Source organism: Pleurodeles waltl, chromosome 4_2 (genome assembly GCF_031143425.1).
Source record: "Pleurodeles waltl isolate 20211129_DDA chromosome 4_2, aPleWal1.hap1.20221129, whole genome shotgun sequence".
Classification (NCBI taxonomy): domain Eukaryota; kingdom Metazoa; phylum Chordata; class Amphibia; order Caudata; family Salamandridae; genus Pleurodeles; species Pleurodeles waltl.
Window position 1 is genome coordinate 898724662 of NC_090443.1, and position 10615 is coordinate 898735276.

Consider the following 10615-nt stretch of genomic DNA (forward strand, 5'->3'; position numbering starts at 1 on the left):
CTAGGCTGTGCACAAAGGAAGTCCTGGAAAAGTGCACAGAAGCCGGAGCAGCTGCAAATCACGCAGTACACAGGTTTGCTCTCTGGCGTGGGAGGCAAGGACTTACCTCCACCAAATTTGGACAGAAGGGCCACTGGACTGTGGGAGACACTTGGACTCAGCTCCTGTGTTCCAGGGACCATGCTCGTCAGGATGAGAGGGGACACAGAGGACCGGTGATGCAGGAGTTTGGTGCCTGCGTTGTCAGGGGGAAGATTCCGTCGACCCACGGGAGATTTCTTCTTGGTTTTCAGTGCAGGGTGAAGGCAGACAACCCTCAGAGCATGCACCACCAGGAAACAGTCGAGAAAGCCGGCAGGATGAGGCGCTACAATGTTGGTGGTAGTCGTCTTGCTACTTTGTTGGGGTTTTGCAGGCGTCCTGGAGCAGTGAGCGGTCGATCCTTGGCAGAAGTCGAAGAGGGAAGTGCAGAGGAACTCTGGTGAGTTCTTGCATTCGTTATCTGAGGAATAGCCCAGAAGAGAGACCCTAAATAGCCAAAAAAAGGAGGTTTGGCTACCAAGAAAGGAGGCTTGGCTACTGAAAGAGGTAAGCACCTATCAGGAGGGGTCTCTGACGTCACCTGCTGGCACTGGCCACTCAGAGCAGTCCATTGTGCCCCAACACCTCTGAATACAAGATGGCAGAGGTCTGGGGCACGCTGGAGGAGCTCTGGGCACCTACCCTGGGAGGTACTGGTCAGGGGAGTGGTCACTCTCCTTTCCTTTGTCCAGTTCCGCCCCAGAGCAGGGCTGGGGGATCCCTGAACCGGTGTAGACTGGCTTATGCAGAATGGTATTGGGGTGACAATTCCGTGATCCTACACATGTTACATGGCCATGTTCGGAGTTACCATTGTGACGCTACACATAGGTAGTGACCTATGTGTAGTGCATGCGTATAATTGTGTCCCCGCACTCACAAAGTCCAGGGAATTTGCCCTGAACAATGTGGGGGCACCTGGGCTAGTGCCAGGGTGCCCACACACTAAGTAACTTGGCACCTAACCATCACCAAGTAAGGGTTAGACATATAGGTGACTTATAAGTTACTTATGTGCAGTGAAAAATGGCTGTGAAATAACGTGGGTGTTATTTCACTCAGGCTGCACTGGCAGTCCTGTGTAAGAATTGTCTGAGCTCCCTATGGGTGGCAAAAGAAATGCTGCAGCCCATAGGGATCTCCTGGAACCCCAATACCCTGGGTACCTAGGTACCACATACAAGGGAATTATAAGGGTGTTCCAGTGTGCCAATATGAATTGGTAAAATTAGTCACTAGCCTGCAGTGACAATTTTAGAAAGCAGAGAGAGCAAAAACACTGAGGTTCTGGTTAGCAGAGCCTCAGTGATACAGTTAGGCACCACCCAGGGAACACATACATTATGAACACTGGGGTCCTGCCTGGCAGGATCCCAGTGGCACATGGGCAAAAACAAACATACATACAGTGAAAATGGGGGTAACATGCCAGGCAAGATGGTACTTTCCTACACTGGACACAATACATGATTTCCAATATGGTTCCTAGAGCCACATCTATAGCAGCTTCCATTGTATTTTTAGATTTATTTCCTTTGTTAAACGCACAACAAATAGATGTCTCCTGCGACACGTAATTGACTGGTGATAAACCACTTTGACTTTTGCTATCCTACCCTTGATTCAACATGATTTATGTGGTTACCATGGATCTTTCAGTGCTTTTGCTTATGTCTATACTGTAGTGTAGGAAAGTACCATCTTGCCTGGCATGTTACCCCCATTTTTCACTGTATATATGTTGATTTAGTTGTATGTGTCACTGGGACCCTGGTAACCCATGGCCCCAGTGCTCATAAGTGTGCCTGAATGTGTTACCTGTGTAGTGACTAACTGTCTCACTGAGGCTCTGCTAATCAGAACCTCAGTGGTTATGCTCTCTCATTTCTTTCCAAATTGTCACTAACAGGCTAGTGACCATTTTTACCAATTTACATTGGCTTACTGGAACACCCTTATAATTCCCTAGTATATGGTACTGAGGTACCCAGGGTATTGGGGTTCCAGGAGATCCCTATGGGCTGCAGCATTTCTTTTGCCACCCATAGGGAGCTCTGACAATTCTTACACAGGCCTGCCACTGCAGCCTGAGTGAAATAATGTCCACGTTATTTCACAGCCATTTTACACTGCACTTAAGTAACTTATAAGTCACCTATATGTCTAACCTTTACCTGGTAAAGGTTAGGTGCAAAGTTACTTAGTGTGAGGGCACCCTGGCACTAGCCAAGGTGCCCCCACATTGTTCAGAGCCAATTCCCTGAACTTTGTGAGTGCGGGGACACCATTACACGCGTGCACTACATATAGGTCACTACCTATATGTAGCTTCACAATGGTAACTCCGAATATGGCCATGTAACATGTCTATGATCATGGAATTGCCCCCTCTATGCCATCCTGGCATAGTTGGCACAATCCCATGATCCCAGTGGTCTGTAGCACAGACCCTGGTACTGCCAAACTGCCCTTCCTGGGGTTTCACTGCAGCTGCTGCTTCTGCCAACCCCTCAGACAGGCAGCTGCCCTCCTGGGGTCCAGCCAGGCCTGGCCCAGGATGGCAGAACAAAGAACTTCCTCTGAGAGAGGGTGTGACACCCTCTCCCTTTGGAAAATGGTGTGAAGGCAGGGGAGGAGTAGCCTCCCCCAGCCTCTGGAAATGCTTTGTTGGGCACAGATGTGCCCAATTCTGCATAAGCCAGTCTACACCGGTTCAGGGACCCCTTAGCCCCTGCTCTGGCGCGAAACTGGACAAAGGAAAGGGGAGTGACCACTCCCCTGACCTGCACCTCCCCTGGGAGGTGTCCAGAGCTCCTCCAGTGTGCTCCAGACCTCTGCCATCTTGGAAACAGAGGTGCTGCTGGCACACTGGACTGCTCTGAGTGGCCAGTGCTACCAGGTGACGTCAGAGACTCCTGCTGATAGGCTCCTTCAGGTGTTGCTACCCTATCCTCTCTCCTAGGTAGCCAAACCCTCTTTTCTGTCTATCTAGGGTCTCTGTCTCTGGGGAATCTTCAGATAACGAATGCAAGAGCTCATCCGAGTTCCTCTGCATCTCTCTCTTCACCTTCTGATAAGGAATCGACTGCTGACCGCGCTGGAAGCCTGCAAACCTGCAACATAGTAGCAAAGACGACTACTGCAACTCTGTAACGCTGATCCTGCCGCCTTCTCGACTGTTTTCCTGCTTGTGCATGCTGTGGGGGTAGTCTGCCTCCTCTCTGCACCAGAAGCTCCGAAGAAATCTCCCGTGGGTCGACGGAATCTTCCCCCTGCAACCACAGGCACCAAAAAGCTGCATTACCGGTCCCTTGGGTCTCCTCTCAGCACGACGAGCGAGGTCCCTCGAATCCAGCGACTCTGTCCAAGTGACCCCCACAGTCCAGTGACTCTTCAGCCCAAGTTTGGTGGAGGTAAGTCCTTGCCTCACCTCGCTGGGCTGCATTGCTGGGAACCGCGACTTTGCAGCTACTCCGTCCCCTGTGCACTTTCGGCGGAAATCCTTTGTGCACAGCCAAGCCTGGGTCCACGGCACTCTAACCTGCATTGCACGACTTTCTAAGTTGGTCTCCGGCGACGTGGGACTCCTTTGTGCAACTTCGGCGAGCACCGTTTCACGCATCCTCGTAGTGCCTGTTTCTGGCACTTCTCCAGGTGCTACCTGCTTCAGTGAGGGCTCTTTGTCTTGCTCGACGTCCCCTCTCTCTTCAGGTCCAATTTGCGACCTCCTGGTCCCTCCTGGGCTCCAGCAGCGTCCAAAAACGCCAAACGCACGATTTGCAGCTAGCAAGGCTTGTTGGTGTTCTTTCTGCAGGAAAACACTTCTGCATGACTCTCCACGGCGAGAGGGATCCGTCCACCAAAGGGGAAGTCTCTAGCCCTTTTTGTTCCTGCAGAAACCTCAGCTTCTTCTGTCCAGTCGAAGCTTCTTTGCACCCGCAGCTGGCATTTCCTGGGCATCTGCCCATCTCCGACTTGCTTGTGACTTTTGGACTTGGTCCCCTTGTTCCACAGGTACCCTAGATTGGAAATCCACAGTCGTTGCATTGCTGGTTTGTGTCTTTCCTGCATTATTCCTCTAACACGACTACTTTGTCCTTAGGGGAACTTTAGTGCACTTTGCACTCACTTTTCAGGGTCTTGGGGAGGGTTATTTTTCTAACTCTCACTATTTTCTAAAAGTCCCAGCGACCCTCTACAAGGTCACATAGGTTTGGGGTCCATTCGTGGTTCGCATTCCACTTTTGGAGTATATGGTTTGTGTTGCCCCTATCCCTATGTTTCCCCATTGCATCCTATTGTAACTATACATTGTTTGCACTGTTTTCTAAGACTATACTGCATATTTTTGCTATTGTGTATATATATCTTGTGTATATTTCCTATCCTCTCACTGAGGGTACACTCTAAGATACTTTGGCATATTGTCATAAAAATAAAGTACCTTTATTTTTAGTATAACTGTGTATTGTGTTTTCTTATGATATTGTGCATATGACACTAAGTGGTACTGTAGTAGCTTCACACGTCTCCTAGTTCAGCCTAAGCTGCTCTGCTAAGCTACCATTATCTATCAGCCTAAGCTGCTAGACACCCTATACACTAATAAGGGATAACTGGGCCTGGTGCAAGGTGCAAGTACCCCTTGGTACTCACTACAAGCCAGTCCAGCCTCCTACATTGGTTGTGCAGTGGTGGGATAAGTGCTTGAGACTACTTACCACTCTTGTCATTGTACTTTTCATAAGAGAAAAATATACAAAACAAGGTCAGTGTATATACACATAGCCAAAAAGTTTTGCATTTCCTCTTTTCACTCTTTTCTAAGTGCTGAAAAGTACTTCTAAACTTTCAAAAAGTTCTTAAAAGTTTAAAAAGTTTTTTCTGTCTTTCCAAAAAGTTCTGAAAACTTTTTTCTCTTTTTCTATCACTTTAACTCTCTCTAAAAAATGTCTGGCACAGGCCAAGGTGTTGATCTGTCCAAACTTGCATATGACAACCTTAGCTGGAAAAGAGCAAGGAGTCTCTGTATAGAGAGAGGTTTGAGTGTAGGGAAAAATCCTTCCTTGGAACTGTTACTTAACATGCTTAGAGAACAGGATAAGGCCATAGGTGCCCCATCTGTTGAAAAAGTACCTAATAGTTCCCAATCTGATTCAGGGACTCCCCCAGGAAAAGATTCAGGAAAGAAACTTCCTAGCCTGCCCATTACTAGACAATCTAGCATAGATGGTAATGATGATGAGCCACACCTAATAAATAGTGTTGTCTCACATCATAGCAAAAGCATTTATTCTCACCATACTGGTAGTAATGTTTCTGTAAACCAAGCTGTTAGGGTGGCTTCTGTAAGGGACAGGTCTCCTTCTGTTCATTCCCATCATAGCTCTGTTTCTAGAAATGTCCCTCCCACCAACCCTGATGACAGAATGTTAGAGAGGGAACTCAATAAGTTGAGGGTGGAACAAACCAGACTGAAGCTTAAAAAGCAACAGCTGGATTTGGATAGACAGTCTTTTGAATTAGAGAAGGAAAGACAGAAGTTGGGTTTAGATACCCATGGTGGCAGCAGCAGTATTCCCCATAGTCATCCTGCAAAAGAGCATGATTCCAGGAATCTGCACAAGATAGTTCCCCCTTATAAGGAGGGGGATGACATTAACAAGTAGTTTGCTGCACTTGAGAGGGCCTGTGTTGTACAGGATGTCCCTCAAAGGCAGTGGGCTGCTATCCTATGGCTATCATTTAGTGGAAAAGGTAGGGATAGGCTCCTTACTGTGAAAGAAAATGATGCTAATAATTTCCAAGTTCTTAAGAATGCACTCCTGGATGGTTATGGCTTAACCACTGAACAGTACAGGATAAAGTTCAGAGAGACCAAAAAGGAGTCTTCACAAGACTGGGTTGATTTTATTGACCATTCAGTGAAGGCCTTGGAGGGGTGGTTACATGGCAGTAAAGTTACTGATTATGACAGCCTGTATAACTTAATCCTGAGAGAGCATATTCTTAATAATTGTGTGTCTGATTTGTTGCACCAGTACTTGGTGGACTCTGATCTGACCTCTCCCCAAGAATTGGGAAAGAAGGCAGACAAATGGGTCAGAACAAGAGTGAACAGAAAAGTTCATACAGGGGGTGACAAAGATGGCAACAAAAAGAAGGATGGTAAGTCTTCTGACAAGGGTGGGGACAAATCTAAAAATGAGTCTTCATCAGGCCCACAAAAACACTCTGGTGGGGGTGGTGGGTCCAAATCCTCCTTTAATCAGAACAAGGAAAAGAAACCATGGTGCTATTTATGTAAAATAAAAGGCCATTGGACAACAGATCCCAGTTGTCCAAAGAAAGGCACCACTGCTCCTACCACTACAACCCCTACTGCTACACCTAGTGTCCCTACTAATAGCAGTGGTGGTGGGAGCAAACCTACTAATAGCCAATCCAAGGGAGTAGCTGGGCTCACTTTTGGTAACTTAGTTGGGGTTGGTCTGATTAGGGAGACCACAGAGGGTACTTTAGTCTCTGAAGGGGCTATTGATTTAGCCACTTTGGTTGCTTGCCCCATAACTTGGAGAAGTACAAGCAACTAACCCTAATAAATGGTGTTGAGGTCCAGGCCTACAGGGACACAGGTGCCAGTGTCACAATGGTGATTGAGAAACTGGTGCACCCTGAACAACACATACTTGGACACCAGTACCAAGTAACCGATGCTCACAACATAACACAAAGCCACCCCATGGCTGTTGTAAATCTCAACTGGGGGGGGGTAACTGGTCCAAAGAAAGTTGTGGTAGCTTCAGATTTACCTGTAGACTGTCTATTAGGGAATGATTTGGAGACATCAGCTTGGTCAGATGTGGAGTTGGAGGCCCATGCAGCAATGCTGGGCATTCCAGGGCATATTTTTGCTTTGACAAGGGCTCAGGCCAAAAAGCAAAAAGGACAGGGAAGCTTGGATCCTGGAACAATGGACCAAGTGCTCCCTAAAGCTAGGGCTAGTAGAAGCAAACCACTTCATACTATCCCTCCCTCTACAGTGGATTCTACTTCTGAGGAAGAAGAATTCCCTCCCTGTGCAGAACCTACACCAGAGGAGCTGGAAGCAGACACTGCTGAGCTTTTGGGTGAAGGGGGGCCTGCCAGAGAGGAGCTGAGTGTGGCACAGCAAACCTGTCCCACATTAGAGGGTCTCAGACAGCAAGCTGTCAAACAGGCTAATGGGGATGTCAGTGACTCTCACAGAGTTTACTGGGAGGACAACCTCTTGTACACTGAGCATAGGGATCCTAAACCTGGAGCTGCCAGGAGATTAGTGATTCCTCAGGAGTACAGAAAGTTCCTCCTAACACTGGCACATGACATTCCCCTAGCTGGACACCTGGGTCAAATGAAAACTTGGGACAGATTGGTTCCATTGTTTCATTGGCCTAGGATGTCTGAGGACACAAAGGAATTTTGTAAGTCCTGTGAAACCTGTCAAGCCAGTGGCAAGACAGGTGGCACTCCAAAGGCACCCCTTATCCCACTGCCTGTGGTTGGGGTTCCCTTTGAAAGGGTAGGGGTTGACATAGTTGGCCCCCTTGACCCTCCTACTGCTTCAGGCAATAGGTTTATCTTGGTGGTAGTGGACCATGCCACAAGATACCCTGAAGCAATTCCTTTAAGGACCACTACAGCTCCTGCAGTGGCAAAGGCCCTCCTGGGAATATTTTCCAGGGTGGGCTTCCCAAAGGAAGTAGTATCAGACAGAGGAAGCAATTTCATGTCTGCATACTTAAAGGCCATGTGGAAGGAGTGTGGTGTAACGTACAAGTTCACAACACCCTATCATCCACAAACAAATGGACTGGTGGAGAGATTTAATAAAACTCTCAAAGGCATGATTATGGGTCTCCCTGAAAAACTCCGCAGGAGATGGGATATCCTTCTACCATGCCTCCTTTTTGCCTACAGGGAGGTACCCCAGAAAGGAGTGGGCTTCAGCCCCTTTGAACTTCTTTTTGGACACCCTGTTAGGGGTCCACTCACACTTGTAAAGGAGGGTTGGGAACAACCTTTAAAAGCTCCTAAGCAGGATATTGTGGATTATGTACTTGGCCTCAGATCAAGGATGGCTGAGTACATGAAAAAGGCCAGTAAAAACCTTCAGGCCAGCCAAGAGCTCCAGAAGCAATGGCATGATCAGAAGGCTGTTTTGGTTCAGTACCAACCAGGGCAGAAAGTGTGGGTCTTGGAGCCTGTGGCCCCAAGAGCACTCCAAGATAAATGGAGTGGACCCCACACAATTGTTGAAAAGAAGGGTGAAGTCACCTACTTGGTTGACTTAGGCACTGCCAGGAGTCCCCTTAGGGTGCTCCATGTCAACCGCCTGAAACCCTACTATGACAGGGCTGATCTCACCCTGCTCATGGCAACAGATGAGGGACAGGAAGAAGACAGTGATCCTCTACCTGATCTCTTCTCTTCCCCAGAACAAGATGCTCTGGTGGAAGGTGTAGTTTTGGCAGATTGTCTTACTGCTGAGCAGAAAGACCATTGCATAAATCTCCTAGGACAATTTTCAGAACTCTTCTCTACTGTGCCAGGCACCACTTCTTGGTGTGAGCACACTATAGATACTGGAGACAGTTTACCTGTCAAAAGTAAGATCTATAGGCAGCCTGACCATGTCAGGGACTGCATAAAGCAAGAAGTTCAGAAAATGTTGGAACTAGGAGTGGTTGAGCACTCTGACAGTCCATGGGCTTCCCCTGTGGTACTGGTACCAAAACCCAATTCTAAAGATGGAAAGAAGGAAATGCGGTTTTGTGTAGACTATAGAGGTCTCAACTTGGTAACCAAAACTGATGCTCACCCTATACCCAGGGCAGATGAGCTTATAGATACACTGGCATCTGCCAAGTATCTAAGCACTTTTGATTTGACTGCAGGGTATTGGCAGATCAAATTATCAGAAGATGCTAAATCTAAGACTGCATTTTCTACCATTGGAGGACATTACCAGTTTACTGTAATGCCTTTTGGTTTGAAAAATGCACCTGCCACTTTTCAGAGGTTGGTGAACACAGTCCTGCAAGGGCTGGAAGCTTTCAGTGCAGCATATTTGGACGATATAGCTGTCTTTAGCTCCAGTTCGGATGATCACCTGGTCCACCTATGGAAAGTTTTGGAGGCCCTGCAAAAGGCAGGCCTCACTATCAAGGCTTCAAAGTGCCAGATAGGGCAGGGTAAGGTGGTTTATCTGGGACCCTTGTTGGTGGGGAACAGATTGCACCACTTCAGGGGAAAATCCAAACAATTATTGATTGGGTTCCCCCTACCACTCAGACTCAGGTGAGAGCCTTCCTAGGCCTCACTGGGTACTACAGGAGGTTCATTAAGAACTATGGCTCCATTGCAGCCCCTCTTAATGACCTCACATCCAAGAAAATGCCTAAAAAGGTATTATGGACAGCAAACTGTCAGAAAGCTTTTGAGGAGCTGAAGCAGGCCATGTGCTCTGCACCTGTCCTGAAAAGCCCTTGTTACTCTAAAAAATTCTATGTCCAAACTGATGCATCTGAATTAGGAGTAGGGGCAGTCCTATCACAACTTAATTCTGAGGGCCAGGATCAACCTGTTGCTTTTATTAGTAGGAGGTTGACCCCTAGAGAAAAGCGTTGGTCTGCCATTGAGAGGGAGGCCTTTGCTGTGGTCTGGGCTCTGAAGAAGTTGAGGCCATACCTGTTTGGCACTCACTTCATTGTTCAGACAGACCACAAACCTCTACTTTGGCTAAAACAAATGAAAGGTGAAAATCCTAAATTGTTGAGGTGGTCCATATCCCTACAGGGAATGGACTATACAGTGGAACATAGACCTGGGAGTAGCCACTCCAATGCAGATGGACTCTCCAGATATTTCCACTTAGACAATGAAGACTCATCAGGTCATTGCTAGTCTTATTGTCCTTCGTTTGGGGGGGGGTTGTGTAGGAAAGTACCATCTTGCCTGGCATGTTACCCCCATTTTTCACTGTATATATGTTGATTTAGTTGTATGTGTCACTGGGACCCTGGTAACCCAGGGCCCCAGTGCTCATAAGTGTGCCTGAATGTGTTACCTGTGTAGTGACTAACTGTCTCACTGAGGCTCTGCTAATCAGAACCTCAGTGGTTATGCTCTCTCATGTCTTTCCAAATTGTCACTAACAGGCTAGTGACCATTTTTACCAATTTACATTGGCTTACTGGAACACCCTTATAATTCCCTAGTATATGGTACTGAGGTACCCAGGGTATTGGGGTTCCAGGAGATCCCTATGGGCTGCAGCATTTCTTTTGCCACCCATAGGGAGCTCTGACAATTCTTACACAGGCCTGCCACTGCAGCCTGACTGAAATAATGTCCACGTTATTTCACAGCCATTTTACACTGCACTTAAGTAACTTATAAGTCACCTATATGTCTAACCTTTACCTGGTAAAGGTTAGGTGCAAAGTTACTTAGTGTGAGGGCACCCTGGCACTAGCCAAGGTGCCCCCACATT